Here is a 17,345-nt window from a genome sequence, read left to right on the forward strand (position 1 = left end):
GAGGTGGGACTAGATGATCCCTGAGGTCCCTTCCAACCTGTGATTCTGTGATTCTGTGATTCTGTGTTTGTGCTTCTTTTTAAATATATATGGCAGTGAAGTTGTCAACCCGTAGTCTACCTTCTACTTGTGGCCCTTGAAGTCAATCATGTTAAACCAAAAAAGTTAATAGAATCATAGAATCATAGAATCACAGAATTATTAAGGTTGGAAAAGACCCCTAGGATCATCAAGTCCAACTGTCAAATCAACACTACCATGCCTCCTAAACCATACTCTGAAGTGCAACATCTACGCATTTTTCGAACACCTCCAGGGACGGTGACTCCACCACCTCTCTGGGCAGCCTGTTCCAATGCCTGACCACTCTTTCAGTAAAGAAATTTTTCCTAGTATCCCATCCAAACCACCCCTGACACAACTTGAGGCCATTTCCTCTCATCCTCTCACTAGTAACTTGGGAGAAGAGACCAACACCCACCTCACTACAACCTCCTTTCAGGTAGTTGTAGAGATCAATAAGGTCTCCCCTCAGCCTCCTCCAGGCCAATCAACCCCAGTTCCCTCAAATTCTCCATATAAGACCTGCTCTCTAAACCCTTCACAAGCTTCGTTGCCCTTCTCTGGAAACACCGCAGCAAGTCAATGTCCTTCTCGCAGTGAGAGGCCCAAAACTGAACACAATATTCAAGGTGTGGCCTCACCAGTCCTCCAGGTAGACAACATCCACAGCCTTTCCCTCATCCACTGGTCATAGAAGGAGATCAAGTTGGTCAGGCAGGACCTGCCTTTCATGAAGCCATGCTGGCTGGGCCGGATCCCCTGGTTGTCCTGCACTTGCTTGGTGAGCTCACACAGAATGTGCCTAATTTGAGCACATTCATTGAGAATTATTAAGTTTTCTTTGCAGCCTTTAAGGAAATATTTTATTCTATCCAGCTGTTCAGAAATGAGATTGGGGGTGGGTGGGGGCGGAGTAAGGGAGTTGAAAACATTGAAATGTTTTTCAATGGCTCTGTTGGATTTCCAGAAGTACCCATGTTGTAATGGGAGTTATGAGAGTTTTCTCTTATTGCAGCACTGCTGGCAAGCTACACTGGGGGTGGGTGGGGAAGGAAAAAAAAGTTATTCTAGTTTTTCTAGTAATTTTTTACATGACAGACTGTAGAAACCACAGCTCACCCCGGGGAAAGGACTAATAAAATTTGTCCTCTTTCTCCGCAGAGTCACTGAAGGCAGACTAGGAGAGAAAAGAAAGAAAACCACCAGTCACCACTCGTGTTTTTTGTCCCAAATTAGAAGGATGAAGAAAAAGAATTCTAACCTCTTCTTTCAAGGATTAGATTACATTCTTCACATACTGGATGCTCCTCTTTCTTCCGGATGCCCCTCTACACAAGGTAGAAAGATGAAAGGAACCATTTATGCTGATTTAGAACTGTGTGATGATTTTTACTGCCCTTATGCTGTTCAGGCAGCATGTCCAAAGTTACTGTACACAACTCTTGTGACTTTTTAGAAGTCAGAACTAGACCCAGAGACTGACAGAATCTGGGGCCCTCCATTCTGGAGCCTCTTTGCTGCACTTTTGAAGACAATGACTGGTTTTGTGTCCTATATTGGAAACTGATTTCTTAGATGGTGAAATAACAGCGTAGCATGAAGTCTAGAAGGAACAATACCAAAGTTAGCATTTCAGCTATGTAAGCTGAAAATGGAAAACTGTTGCCAAACTGACAAATATTTACTCTTAGGCAAGACTAAAATGAATGGTTGCTTCTTTTTTTATCGAAATAAATAATTTAAAAAGGCATTTATGAGCTATATATGCAGCCTTTGTAAATATCTATTCATTTTGCCCATATGCTGCTGACTTTGGCTTCCTTTTTGCCTGATTTATGTCAGAATCTGAAACACATGTGATGTAAAAATGGTTTATGGGATATGTTTTTGTCAAATGGAAAAATAATGTTATGTTTCACACTGAGCAAAAAACAGAGAACATTTTTAGAGGAAATGTGGACTGCAATTATTGTTAAGCATATTTGTTAGGTTTATGTTTGAAATTATTTCCAACATTGTCTCAAACTAACCTTGAGTATAAATTGCACTTTATATTTCATATCTGTCTGTTGCTTTGTATGATGTAAATGTTTTCATTTTGTATGATGTGTGCTCTATTTAGAAGGAAAGGAAAGCAGTTCAGATTTTAAAAGGTTTGTTTTTAAAGACACTATTAAGAAGCTCAGCTTTCAAAAATTACACAAACTAGGAAGTAATTTAAAATGATATATGGTTATTCAGTTCTTAAAACTTCAGTGTATGAGGATTATTTGACTATCTATTGCAAGGTTACATCTGTCTCCTTTTTCTTTGTTTATCTAACACTGTAAAAATTATGTCTTATTGCATAACTCTTCTGAGGCTGTTTTATGTAGGTGTAGAGAATAATAATGAAAACATATTTTTAGATGTGTACAGGTGTGAAATAAATCTTGATACACCTTGCATTCTTTCAAATTTACTCTTGAAGTACTACAGAACATAATTCTTAAAGAAGGATATTCATATTATTTGAAGAATTAAGGCTTTAACATTATACCTATATAAATTAATAAATAAATAGCCTGATATAAAAAAGATCAAGCCTTGACTTTGTTATTGATATGATATTCTGGCTTTTAAAATAACAGCTACATATTAGTTACTCCTCATCATATAAAAAAGCGATATTTTTCTGACTGCTTTTCTGATCATTTCATGATTTATCTGAAATAACTAATTGTAGGGTTAAAAAATGAAGTTATGAAATTATGAAATAGAAGTAACCTAAAATACATTTTGTTTAAACAAAATATTAAGAGATGTCATGAGCACAGTTGCATGAATACACATAAAGGTGAAGTGCTTTGAGGGAGTTCCGTTCATCCTCCTGTTCAGACTATGACCACAGTTGGATATCCCTTAACTCTCACAAACTGAAGAGTGAATGGAGAGATGGACTTCAGGATAACCTATGCATTAGAATTTCTCTGTGAAAAAGACGATGAACACTTAGCAGAGGATTTTTTGAGATAGTGCTGCTATGTGGTCTTCAACGGAGGGTTTCAGAGAGGTGAGAGTACCAAAGGGATTAAGATGTTCTAAGAGGAGACAGAATCTTTGTTGGAGAGGGTTTATCTGGTCTTTGATTTTTGCAGTTGTAGTCTTTAGGCCAAGGAGAATGGTGTGAGGAAATAGGAAAAGAAAAAGAGAAATGGAGTGAAGGGGAAATTCTGCTAATGAAAGCAATGTTTCTATTCATAAGAAGTAATAAATCTTTTTTCACCTTTCAGTGCTTTCTTTTCTTTTGTCTCCCCATGAAGGTCAGTGGTCAAGACTGCAAGCTAGATTTCTGGGTTGTTCTTCTTTTTCTTTTGAGGGAGATTAAACAAAAAGGAGAAAGGTAAAAGAAAATTAATCATCATGGAACATAAAAGAAAAAAGAATTTTATTATTCCTATCTGACCTAATGGAGGGAGTGAAAAGTAGATATGGCCAAAAAAAGGTCTCTAAAATCCTGAAAGAAAACAAAAATCTCTCCTTCCTTCTTTCCTTCCTTACCTACCTCATCTATCTCTTCTCACTAATAGTTCTGGAGGGAGCTTAGGCAGGCCAAACTGATATCACGTTGATACATATATCTTATATTGATAAACTTAAGGAATATATTTATTGCCATAAGAATTACATGTATTGCTGTCATATTTCTTCTTCCAGAATGCAAACTTTTTTTTCAAGGCTTATGGAACTGCCTCAGGCTGGGATGATATGTACAGTGATAATAGTCAGAAGCCCAAACTCTATAATTCATGTTGGGATTTTACTTTTTCTCTGTTTCCCTCTTGCCAAGGTTAAGATGAGTGTGCTCTGCTAGACTGAACTGGAGCTAAAAGGTAGAGATTAGCAATTACTGTTCTGTGGCCTGTGTTACACTAACTGGACTTGCTAATGACAATGGGACATGCTCTTCTTGAAATCTACTGGACAGTGAAGTTGTCACCACAGGAAAACAAAAACATAGGGATGCACTAGATAGATAAATCCTTATATTAAAACAATCTGCACATTTCTTTACTTCAGCTTCACCAGGTAGTATGATATCTATATTTGGGATTTCATCAGCATCCTTGGGGAAGTAAATATTCCTCTGACACATTGGATTAATCTCTGCTTGTTTCATACCTACCTTCTCACTCTACTTTTTAATAAAAAATCCTCATCTTAATTTTGATGATCCAATTGCATACTTTACACTTCAGTAACTTGTTAATAATAAGGAATGTCTTTCTTTCCCCTAATCCTCCTATACTTGAGTTCATGAATGGATGTTTTATAGGTCTGCTTGGTAGTATTTGCACAGAAAGATAAGGATCTTTAACTTTAATTCTTAATTGGTGAATTACAACTTCTTTACCTTTTCTTAACTTCATCTTTGTTTATTTTGGTGTACAACTATGTATTGCTATGCATACGTGATAGGGCAAATTCATCCACACACTATCATGTAAAAAAGTACACAGAAGAAAATGTAATTAAACACTTAGGGTTGAGTTCTATACAGAAGACCTTTGGATTGAACAATATATATATCCCCTCTGAAAATCACCTACAAAGTATCCAAATTATATTGGGTGAATAATTTTACAAAATCAGAAGGGAGATCATAATCCTGCGGGAAGCAGATATATGCAAAGATGTTATGTTACCTAGCAACATAGGCCCCAATCTGTTATTTACTCCATTTCTCCAATCTTACTATAGTACATGGGGGAAAAATGACACACATTAGGTGTACTGAGTCCTTAATCTCTCGTTCAGCAGGTCCAGAAAGAAATGGAAAATGTATATTTGGATATGGACATTAATATGGATATTTTGAAAATCTTATCTCCCTGCACATGGCAATGACCATTCTCTATTATTAGCTGGTATTTCACAGGAGTCAGAAATGTGTTAAAGTCTTTACAGGTAACAAGAAGAAGAAAACAAAACAAAACAAAAAAATTAAACCTTATTACTCCAGGTGTTGTATTTAAAACAAGTAAATTCCTTGAGGTTTTACTGACGTCACAGCATGGGACAATACTGTCCATTATTCAGTCTTACATACAAGTATCATAGGGAATGCACTTGTAAGAAAGGCTGTTAATGTGCCTTAATATTTACCAGCTCAGAGGGTTTTTTACATAAAAATGTTAGGAAACTTGCAGGAGAGTCAGTTACAATTAGGCAAAAAATGGCAAATATGTCTACATTTTTTCTGATACAGATTTTTTTTATCTGTAGCTCTGACAGCATACAGTTTTCTTTCTAGCTGAAGATCAATCACTAACCAGTAATGAAGAGAGTACAAAAAGGTTATGATCCAAAACTTTTGCAAATAAAACCTTTTCTGGTAATTGTCTAGGGTAGGTTTGGTGTGCAGTTTAAGGAAATTCGTGGTTTATACGTGCCCGTGTGCCTGTGTCTATGGGTACCTTCTGGACATCAGATTTTTTTCATGCTGAAAAAGAGGAGCAATCCCTCTGTTAGATTGGGTGTCCCAAGGATACTAATGTGGTTTTGTAGGCTTTCGGAGAATCTTGGAAACTTTCTATCTTTCACAAACTGGAAAACTCTCCACAGGCAAAGACTCCTGACTAACTGTAGAATCTGCCATTAACGGAGCTATCCCAATGACTTTGTGTGCATATGGATGTGTATGTGTGATCTGCCATCCATGTGAATCTTCTGTTTAGGACTATTGTTTTTATTCCTACTACTGAACAGAATAGTCTAGAGGGTCACCTGGCTATTCCTCAGATATCATGTAGCACAGAATGCCAATTTATGTCTCTTTTTTGGGTCTTGACTCAGCCATGTTTAATCAGTACAAGGGTTAAAAGTTAATGGCTGCACTGGCCTATTAGAAGGTCTTTTAATCCTCCAAAAGGCACTGCAATAATCACTGGTGTATTGTGTGGCCTTGTGTGCAAGAGGTGCAGTAAAGCTAATTTGAAGCTCAAGAGACATGATTAGGTCCATATGCTCCAGAAAACACTGGGCTCACTGAACGTGAAGACCACTTGAGGAATAATTCACTACTCAACCCTGAGAAAGAACAACACAACTCAGGGTCAAAAAGTTTGCAGAAGCTAAAATAGATCAGAGCAGCTTTGACACATTGGTAGATTATGCTGAAAACTGAGAGAAAAAGGGATATTCTTGGGACCATCAAAAGCATTCAACCAGCGCAAGTAATAGCCAAAACTGGTTACCTATCTCATGAAAACAAAGTATCTATTTCTTTAAATAATCTCAATTCAGGTTAAAAAGCCAAAATTTTTAATATTTCTTTTCCAAAACAAGTCAGAATGCTCTTCTGCATTTGTAATATTTTGTATTCTTTGTGTCTTTCTATCTACAATTCAAAGTAAAATAATTTTGGAATGGAAATCTGAACTTTCCTTTGTGAAATGTCAAACTAGGATTTTAAAGTGCAAAAGTCTCCTCCTCAAACACCTTTTTTTTTTTTTCTAAATTAAATATTGCCTAAATCAAACGATTAGTAATCTATTTTTGTTGTTAAATTGGCATTTTCTCATGGAAGCCTTTTACACATTTTATTCCCCAACTAGATCTAGTCATGAAACACTGAGCATCTGGCTGTGGCATAACATTTCCAGGGGACTTCTGGAAGCAGTGTTGTTTGACTTCCATCACTGCTGCTTTCTTGTGAGTGCAAACCCTAAGTACTCAACAGTAAGTAAAAATGAATGAGACTACTAAAAATGGCTATTACATTCATTATAGGCCTTCACTGCCTTACCTTTTAACAATAATGCCTTCCCTACTCTTTTTCCTCCTTTCTTGTTATAACATTTTACCTCCCTCATCAGTGCAAAAAAACAAGGGAGCTAATCCTGCCCAGTACTGAATGCCTTTGATTTGTATTAAATTGAGGAGAATGAGATCACACAGCAAATCTCATGAACAGCTGCTGAAGTGACACCAAGGTCCTGTGTACTTTAGAGAGCCAGGCATTGATGTAGCTGCCGTTGCGCAGCTTGTTTTCTGACAGGTAAGTTTACAGACAGGCAGGCTTGAGCAAGAGTGGCAATAAGATCTTGTTCCACTACATCTCTTCAGCTCCGCTGATGCCTGCAATCAGGGCAATTTATAAGTGAAAAAATAAGGCCAAGCACCAATGCTCTGGTTCTTTTTCCCTGCAGTGGAGTTCAGCAGCATCAAGGATCGAGCCCTCTGGCATTTTTTTTTATTAATTAAAATAAAAAGAAAAAACTCTGTAGTATGTAAGATATGACACATTATTTTCTAGTGTTAGAAAGTTTTCCTTTGTTACCTTTGATCCTTTAATTATTTTTTTAATTAATAACACTGTTTTATGAATTCTGTTTCCATTTTCTTAAGTGTTCTGGATTACAGCTGCAAAAATGCCTTCTATAGAGTGCTACTAGTCGGCAGCCCACAAGGACTGCCGACTGCTAAGGTAGTAAGAACCACCTTAGCAAAAGCAATCAAAATTCCTGTAAACCAGGAAGCAGAAGGGAAAAGAACCCAAACCAAATACTTCTGCAGTTATTTCTTCCCAGCCACCCCAGCCAAAGTCTTTCCCCTGTGATTTAATTTTAAGTTCATTTTTCATACTACCAGTATTGCTTGAGCATTCTGTTATGCTAAATGGATTCTTCCTGAAAGAACAAAGTGAAGTAGGAGCTTTTTTGCAGTATGTTGCATCTTTGGTTCAAGCTGTTTTCCTTTGGATTATAGGAGAAGGCACATGTCTAAACAATATTAGAAAGTATTATCTTTACATCTGAAATCCAAAACCAAAACAGAGTGTAGGCCAACAGCAAGTTCTTAAATACAGTACCAGATGTTCAGAAAACAAATATCAAATTAACAATTTATGAAACAGACACATAAAGGTCAAAACATATTATGCATTTCTGTCAGAAAAGTGCTGTTTTAGCAATTATTCTGGCTTTATTTTTCAAACTCCTGGCTGAACTGAAGATGGTATCACCAAGCCAAAAAAGTCCTACAAACCTTTCTTCACATTGTGCAGAAATTCTAAAAAAAATCCAATAAATACCCAAAGAACTGCATGTAGTTCTGTATTGGTTTGACCCTGCAAAGTACTGAGCATCTCCATTTCACCAAGAATTCACTGGGAATTGTGGACATTCCGTATCTTTTGGGGTCAACTTCCATATGAATCATGCTACAAAAACACCCCCACCCCACCAAAAAAAAACCCAAACCAAAACAAAAAAAGAACAAACCACCCAATGGAAAAGAAAAAAAAAGTTTAGAGACTTGTAAATGGTTACAAGAAACCACAGTCTTGTTTTGGGCTTGTTTTTTCCACTTACAGAACCTGCATTTGTAAAAGGATATGTGGCATATAAAATCCATTCCTGAGCAATGTCTTGCCTTTTAGCTTCTTTGTGAAAACTTGACAGCTTCTAAGCTATAACAAAACCCTGTTACATCTACAGAGCTGGGTGGTGATAGCTAAATTAATTATAGTTTTGAATTACACACAGGCTGAACAGAAGACCATAATAAACATTGTACCTTAGATAGACAAATTGTCTATCTAACGCTATATCCCATTTCTCACAGTAACCAATATTAATTAAAGTGTTTGTTTGCAGCACGAGGAAGGTGCAGCTTGACAGGTTAAAGGAACAATTGAAAGCGTGGCCTACGTTTTGTCCCCTGTCCTTTGTGTGATCAATTTTCTTTCAAGATTTTTTGTTATTGCTCCTGCTTAATCAGATTATACATTGGAAGCTTCTACACAAATTTACTAAAAGGTTGGCATTTTAGTTGTTTATCTATTCATTAATCAACTTCTAAATTTAAAAAAATAAAAAGGACACATTAATCTCATAAGCAGTAGCTGGAATCTCCTGGCAACAACAACGCCATTAAGATGTAATTTCTTTTTTTACTTTTTTTTTTTCTACTGAACAGAACTGAACAGAAAATTGCCATCTAGGTGTAGTCAGATATGCAATATGAAAATAGGAAATTATTTTTCAAAGCAGAATGAGCAGAAGAAAAGTCATCAAGTTGTGTCTTCAAAATTTTCTTTAAAAAGATAAATATACAAGAGGAATGTTAAGTTGTTATTTCTTACCTCTTAATTAAAGCCAAAACATTTCCTACTTTCCACTCAGAAAAAAAAAAAAGAGAAAGTAGAAACCCTATTAATTAGGAAAATACAAGAAAATGGGTTAATCCAAAAATCAATGTTTTTTTTTATATTCCAGCAGTGACCTAAAAAAAAGAAAAAAAAATCAATTGTTCAGATAAATGCAGCTCTACCTTTTAATCTCTTTAGATTTCGAGAAATCCACCAAAAAAGGGAGCTGTTACTCTGAGTCCTTAGACTAAAAGCCTTATATTTTCAGCTGATCTCTTTCACTTTGGCTTGGTTTTGCTTTACCTTTATTTGACCTTCCATGGTTAGAGTGAAACTACACAAGTTATTGAGTCAATCCTCAATAACTTGAACTTTCATGATGAGTGTCACAGGGAGGAAAAATGAAGAAGGGTGTCAGAGAGAAGTGAAGCGGGTCCTTCAGCAGCGACCCTGCATGCCCTTCTACAGACATTTCCCACTTGTGGCCCTGGAGGTTTTAGCAATCTGTTACATGCCCATAGAGGGGGCAGAGCTTCTATATTTTAGTGATGCTACTCACCACGAGATACAATAAAAAGAAAAAATTGCAGCGTTCCTACTGCTGGAAGGGTATATTTGGACTATGGTATGTCTGTGCTGCCTTCACAGGTGGGTTAGGCAACTTAATTTCTCTTGGTCCAAGAATGGAAGGAATATATTCTTCTACTACTAGTTCATCAGATCTCTGGTAGCATGAGCTGCTCTGCATGTGTGCAGCGTAGTGGGTTTACGATGCCTGTCCATTTGTCCGTGGTTTTGCAGCGCAAATGCTGCGCCCTGCGCACAAAAGAAATTATCTGTTTGGCAGACAAGCACATGAATCCCAGACCACGTGTCCTACAGGACCATATAATGCAGAACTGGTCTACAGCGTATGATTTTTTTTTTCTAGTTATAAATGTTGAAACTCTAGAATGTAAATAAACATTCATGTCAAAGAAGGTAAAACAGTAAAAGTGAAAGTTATTTGAATCATGTGGTAAACTATTCTGATTTTCCTCAACCTCTCCAACTGAAAACATGCCAGAGAAGCTCTTGTATGTGGCAGTAAGCAAGAAACTTCCATCCAAAGGAGAGAGGGAGTACAAGCGTGCTTGATAAACAATGGCCCAATTCTTATGCCAAGTACTGAAGTAAACTATTTTCAAGTAACTCCTGCAGAAGTTATGACACATTTATGAATTTTAAATATCTGTGTAGCTTATGGAGTAAATATTTATGTTGCTTAAATAGAAGTCTTGCTGACAAAGCAGAAGCCTATTGCACCCATAAAGTCAAAACAGACTGAGGAGGGCATATTTGGTATTTGCTTGCCTGGAATCTAAACATAAGCACACTAAAATGAGTAAACAACAACACTGTAGCTGTTTGTGAGATTGTACATTTTGTGATGCTACTAATGGCATAATCAGCAACAATGTCTGAGCTCTTGGGCTCAGCTAAGCATACATATAAAAGTAATACGTAGCTGCAAGCGGCAAAGGAGAGTTGTGCGATGTAATTGCACAAACAGGGTACAATGAAAATCATGTACGAAGCATAAACTGCAAGGTATGAACGGTGGATGTAGAACAGGCAGAAAACATGCCTGGAAAAATGAATGAATCCTGTTCCTGGAAAAAAAGATAATCTATGTTGGGAGCAGGTGAGAGTCACCCTTTCTTTTGGGGAGGTTGTAAGGATCATAAAAATACCATGGAAGCATGAGAAAAAAGAGGAAGGATGACTCTTGACTTTGGCCCCAGCCTTACCTCATCAAAGAGATCCTCAAACCTGACTGCAGCCATCACTGCTGACTACAGGGCTTCAGCTCTGTGGTGTTGAATACACACAGCTAATGTAGGAAATGGTTATTAAGGACTATTTGAATAAGCAGCAATTATAACTAATAATGTGTAAGAACTTACCACTGGAAAATGGGTGTTGTTAATGAATGCCAGTCTAGTAAAGCACTGCTTTGATGCTGGCCTGATTCCTGCCTTTTAAATACTCCCATCACAGTCATGTCTAGTTCCCTGATACACATGTATTTCTACAGCTGTACACACACACACACAACATACTCAGATGTAAGAGTATCATGTGAAATTGCATTTTAGATTCTGTATATTTTACATAATAATTTCAAGATTAAAAGGTCCAGATTCATCCAAGCTAGGGTTTTGTGGGGGAAGAATCCTGGACTTCAGCATGTATCCACCCCCTCTAGGTGTAGGGATCCTGCCTTAGTCACCTCAGTAGCAATGATGATTTGATCCTCTTATCAACTCAGGAAGGATAGAATTGTTTGTGGACTGCAAAATGAACTGGATCAATAAAATGATCTTTGTTAAATAAAAAGCCTCAGGAAGTCAAAATTAGTGGCTGGAGGCTAGTGAAGGCAGTAAGGGACTACTCAGATCAGCTTTGCCAATGGAGAAAAAAAATAACATCCTGAGTCACCACTGCAATACTCTAGCTTTACATCAGAATAATACATTTGAAATCATTTGGGATGCCATGACGTAAAATCGAGTAGTACAATGATTAATCGGGTCACCAACCTCTTCTCCCTTATGTCTCTGAAAAGTTATTTAATTAAAACTAAAATGCCATGTGGGATTCATCCCAGGGTATGGTTTCTAGGCGCTGCATAAATAGGAAGAAGGTATTATTTTACTGTTAATAATGTTTCATCTATTCAGTCTTCCCACAGTTTGCTGACATCCAGCAATTCTCCTTTTAATGTTCAGACACCACTGGATGCTCTCCTCATGGATAGTTTCAGAAAGATTTTCAGAAATTTTCTATCAGAAAATTCCAATTCAAGCTAATCAAAACAAAGGAAAAGTAATCTTGTCAAAATACAATTTCAAAAAAAATTAAATGGAAGACAATGAAAGATATCAAATCCTGATTTCCTGGTATTCCGTTCTGATTTTCTATTTCAAAATGTGCTTAGTTTTATATTAGAAAAAAAAAAAAAACCAAACCACCCAAAACAAAACAGAACAAAACATTTCACATTTTAATCAACTCAAATTGTTTGTTTCAGTTTTCTGTTTTGAACTACACTGAAAATTATTTATTAGGTTTGCATCTTTACCTGGCTGGTTGTTTTTGGTTTGGTTTGGTTTTGTAGCAGAAAAATGGAACTGATACACTTCCTAAAAACAAAACCACTTCTTCACAGTTCTCACGCTTAAACAAGGTGCTAGTTGCTTTTTTTTTTTCCTGAAGTGTTTCTTAAGTGAGAGGTACTTTGTGTTTCAAATAGTTCATTTTTTGTCTCTGAAATCTGTGTGTTTTTTGAAGTCTGAAGTCTGAATCAGGAAAAGACTGAGGAGAGAAAACATTATTTTTCCCCAGTTAAAATAATTCAATTACAATGAATTAAGATGTGAATTAATAAGAAAACCAAGGCTTGGTATCACTGTCACACCACATAACTACATTAGGCCTCCAGAAAGAAAATGACTGGCATATGAAACCTTTGATGCATAAAATCAAGTCTGAGAGACGAAGAGAAGGAGGCAGGAAGCCTTTAGCTTTACTTTTGGAACAGGCTTATTCCTATAAATCAGTAGTTCTGTATCTGTAAAATACTGGGGTAGAAGGCAGGGCTGGGCCTTCTGAGGCTTGGGTCTATTTCTAGCGCTATCAACGCTTGACATGTGACCTTCCCAAGGTCAGTGCTTCTGTTTTCCAATCTGTTGAGCAAATAAAATTATAGTGTATTCCATTGTAAAAACCTCTGACATGGATTGATAGAAAGAGGAAGAACTGGGTATTGCTCTTACATAAGATTTGACTTTTCACATTGTACTTCTGAGTAATCATGATAATTACCTCAGTCACCATGTTTGTTCATCGCAGATTTCAAAGCACCTTTGGTCTGTATAATTCCTTCCACTTCCTCAGACTGGGAAACTGAGGCACAGGAAAGAGAAACGAGTTGCCCAGAGTCATGTTAGCAAACTATTGGTAGAGGCAAGTCTTTCCCTCAGTGGTTCTACACTCTACACTCTGAGAAGCATTTCCCTCTCCATTATTAAACAATGGAAATACATTATAGTTAGAGAGGAGACATAAACTCTTATCTACTTTTGTCCATTTAAACGATCCTTATGTTGCTCTGAGACTGTGCCATGAAAATGGATAAGAAAAGAATTAATTATTAAAACTTTATAGATCTATTATTCAAGCTGACGTGATTCAGTGGGATTACTTGTGTAAGCAATAGATTGGAAGTTTGGACACAATCTTTTTTATTTTTTTATTTTTTTCATTTGACAAAGATACTTTCAATGCCTTGTGTAGAGCTAAATGACACTGTGATTTGTGTTGCATGAATTAACTCATGCTCTTCCTGTCTCAATATATGAGTTTTCATAAGAGGATGAATGTAATTTTTAACTAACTTTAAATGGTATGAATGCACTTTACTAAGCTACCTCAGTCAGTTAAATATGTTGCAGAGCAACCAGCTGTTTCAACCTTTTGCTTGTTTGCAGTCTCTACTGTTTCAGGAAAGAATGAAATAAGCAAGCAATCAAACTACAAAAAGGTCACATTAGTAAAAGTGCAGTATTATATTGTGTATTGATCACACTACATGGGAGTCAAGTCTTGCAGGATGTTGAGAATTGTTGTAACAAGTACTTAAAACAATAACACTGGAATGTGTTCAAAAAAAAAAATGCTGAGGTTAAAATATGGTGCAAATGTTATCACTTGTTATTAAGGGCTATAACATTATACTAGTACTTCCCCTGCTATAGCTGACCAAAAGAACAAGTATTTCTCACAGCTCCAGTTAATTTCACTGTAATATTTTTTCCCCAGCCTAAATGTATGGTTTTTATCACAAAGAAAAAAAAAATAAAAAAAAATCTGTGTACTTCAGTGCTGCAGTGCTGAACACTGCAATGCCAAACTCAGGAAGCAGAAGCCTGGACTGAAATCCCAGTCCCCAGGTCCGGCAACCAACCATCTCACGTACTGCACTGGGAAAGGCAGATAATCAGGCCTTCACATCAGGATTGAAAGTATCTAAAATGCAGCTCAGAGGACATTTCAGTGAAATGCTGCAGTGGAATCTCAGTTCACGTTCTGGGGTCAGGGCTGCAGCAAAACCATCTCCACCTATCTGGGCTCCACAACTTGAAATTCTCTCCTGAAAAGAGATCACCCACTTCTGTTGTATCAAACTTTTAAAATGTGTGTATGTGTATGTGACTTTTGGGATGAGAGGAATAAAAGAAGGTGGGCGACCCAGCTCCCTCTCTCTCCCTCCTAACAGCATAGTGGGCAGAATATACTTCCCCAGTGGAGACACAGGGTCAATTCACTATTAAGTTGGAAGGGGCTTAAGTCTGTCCCTTGCCCTCCCTTGCGTACCCTTTTCATTTGAAAACATGCCACTCCAGAAGAATATGCTGGAGACTATAGGCTGCAGGGGAAAAGAAAAATGAAAGGAACAGAGGGAGGAAGATAAGGTATAAATGCCTGTGTGAGTCCAGTCCTTCACCAAAGAGCTATTCTGCATACTCCCACCAGTAAGGACAGCAGTTCTGGGGCTCACTCCTGTCCTAAGAACTGCTTGGGTATTTTAACGTAAGCAATCACAGTGAAAACTGGGTCAGAAACTCAGATCAATAAATATAGTTGAAATAAGAAATTTTGGTCAGGACCTTGGCCTGGCCTACTTGCTAAATAAACCTCTTGCTTCTGCATCATCAGAATTTCAATGTGAAATGACTACATGGCTTTTATGGCAGACACCCTGTCACCTGGTCAAGCCAATGTTTCCAACACAAAATTATCGCAAGGTCTGATGAATATGTATACTAGAGAAAGAATGTCTATGGGTTTTACTACCGGCTCCACAGTCTAAGCATCTGATGTGTGAAGTCTATTAGGTTAAGCTCAGTCTCATACAAAAGCATAATGCAAGCAAGTCTTCCCAGGGCTCTACACACCCTGGTGGGTGCTGTAAGCAATAGGCTGTAAACTCATGCTTCCCCACTGCCTTTCTTTGGTTCAAGAGATCTTAAAATTATTTTTCTTGTAAAGTAGAACAGCTGTAGCAAGAGGGCTGGTAGCCTGGTGGTTGAGGGTATGAGCCAAGAAAGAGGAACATGTGGGCTGGCTCTTACACTGCAAAAGATAGAGAATTTTTTATTTTCTCATCCTGAGCCAGTCTCCTACCCACTAGAAGTAGGCAAACTACTTCTTTAACTTTCTTTTCTTTCTTTTTTTTTTTTTTTTTTAAATCATCATCATCCGCCACTGCATCATTTTGCAGAGCTCCATCTGGTGAACATATCACAGGGAACACACTCACACATCACCGCCCTCAGGAAAATGAAGAAGAAAAATATCTAGTTTCAGAAACCTTGTTGGGCCTAAATGTAATTTAGGTAGAAATCAAGTAGTTCTGTGAAGGCTGGCCTGCGAAACATACTGAGATTGAAAATTCTGGGAGAAGAACCTTGTATTAGTTTAACCTCTCCTACCATTACTTGAAAACAGATAATCTGAACTGGTTTAAAGTAATCATGTACATCAGCGAGCATAGTTTCTGCAGGAGTTGCGTCAACATATAGAGGCACCTTGTTAACTTTCATTCCCAGAATAGCCAAAGCCTGAATAAAGACATAATTTCAAATTAAATAATGATCCTATGATTCTTCTACTTGCTGAGTCCATCATCATTTGTGGCACGCACACACATAGATTTATATACATATATATACACACACGCACATACATCATCATGTCTACAGTGTAGGATGTCTTTATTGTGGTTATAGCTCCCACAGAAATACGGAAGACGATTTTACAGCGCCTTTTAATGGCAGATGCTCTTTCAATATATATGACATATATATGAGACACAAATCTGTCAATATCGTTCCAAGGTGTACAGCTGAGAACACAATGGGTTCCTTATCTAAATACTCTTTTGGAAGTTACATAACACCCATAAACCTTATTACATCTTCTGGAAGATTTTTTACCTTTCTCCCCACCCCCTCCCCCCACCCCACACTTTGAAATTCTAGGGGCCCAGGTGGCTTCCACTAGTTCCCACCTCTCAGGAGATCCCTTGGGAGAAGCAGGCAATTTGTCCTTCATGCTTTCACAGCAGGTCATTGTCTCCTTCCTCGTATCTGATTCTATTTATTTATTTAATATCTTGTTAATGTTCAGGTCCTCTGGTTGCATTTTGATTGTTTTTACGGTGCCTGAGCAATTTTAATAACGTGAAGGTAAAGACGTTCAGAAGCTTTATTCTAAGGCGGGAGGATCACAAGCTCTTTAGTACTCCTGCCCCACATCCCGGTGAGCGTTCCCCAGCTCCTTCCCTCTTTTTCTTTTTTTTTTTTGCCCTAATGAAACCACTAATATATTTCTTGTGGTGCTTTCTGTCTCAGTGGCATTTTATCTCTTCTGGCCCGTCTGTAATTTATTGGACAGGCTTTTCCAGGGCCAGGGTTCCTCTCTTTTTGTCTGTTTCTTTTCCTCCTCCTGTCCCGTTTCCTCCCCCGGCTCCCCGCTCCCTTCCTAGTCCCTGCCCACCGTAAAGAACCGAAAGGCCAAATCTTCATCCTGGGGACCCCAAATGGCCACGGTAACTGTTGTAACTTGTCTGTCTTCTAATTACATTAATTTGATAAGATCATCGTCGGCAGGATGTCTAATTTACTTGCAAGCGGCAGCCAGGGAAAAGCTTTGACCAAAATAGCATGCCGCCGGGACTAGGGGGTGCGGGCTCCATATGGCTCCCTGGCTTTCCCTATAAATAACCCTCCTCCAGCCCACCCCCGCCGTTACATCCCCCCCTACCAGTATGCCGCAAAGTTCACCAGCGGCTCCGGACGGGAGAGGTGCAGCCCCGGGCTGCCTCTCCTGCCCCCTCCTCTTCCTTCTTCCTCCTCCCTCCTCCTCCTCCTCCTCTCTTCTCTTCCCTCCTCCTCCTCCTCCTCCTCAGCGCGATTTGACAAGGCAGGGGGAAACGCGGGTTTCCACTTGCACCACCAGAGGTGCAACTGGTTCTTCGCTCGTAGGCATCTGAAAACCGTCCAAATGATGCAGAAACTTCTGTATGCTTGGCTCCTTTCTTTAA

General features: G+C 38.1%; 1 long non-coding RNA gene across 1 annotated transcript; it reads right to left on the minus strand.

The window, feature by feature from the left end:
- Window positions 1–239: 239 nt before the first annotated feature.
- LOC135311101 (uncharacterized) lies at window positions 240–17,117 on the minus strand. The gene is made up of 4 exons (XR_010370966.1): window positions 17,066–17,117; window positions 3,329–3,413; window positions 1,325–1,391; window positions 240–1,240 (listed from the first exon to the last, which is right to left on the minus strand). It is a non-coding gene; the product is annotated as an uncharacterized LOC135311101 (long non-coding RNA).
- Between the last annotated feature and the right edge of the window lie 228 nt (window positions 17,118–17,345).

Source organism: Phalacrocorax carbo, unplaced genomic scaffold (assembly GCF_963921805.1).
Source record: "Phalacrocorax carbo unplaced genomic scaffold, bPhaCar2.1 SCAFFOLD_58, whole genome shotgun sequence".
In the NCBI taxonomy this organism is placed as follows: Eukaryota; Metazoa; Chordata; class Aves; order Suliformes; family Phalacrocoracidae; genus Phalacrocorax; species Phalacrocorax carbo.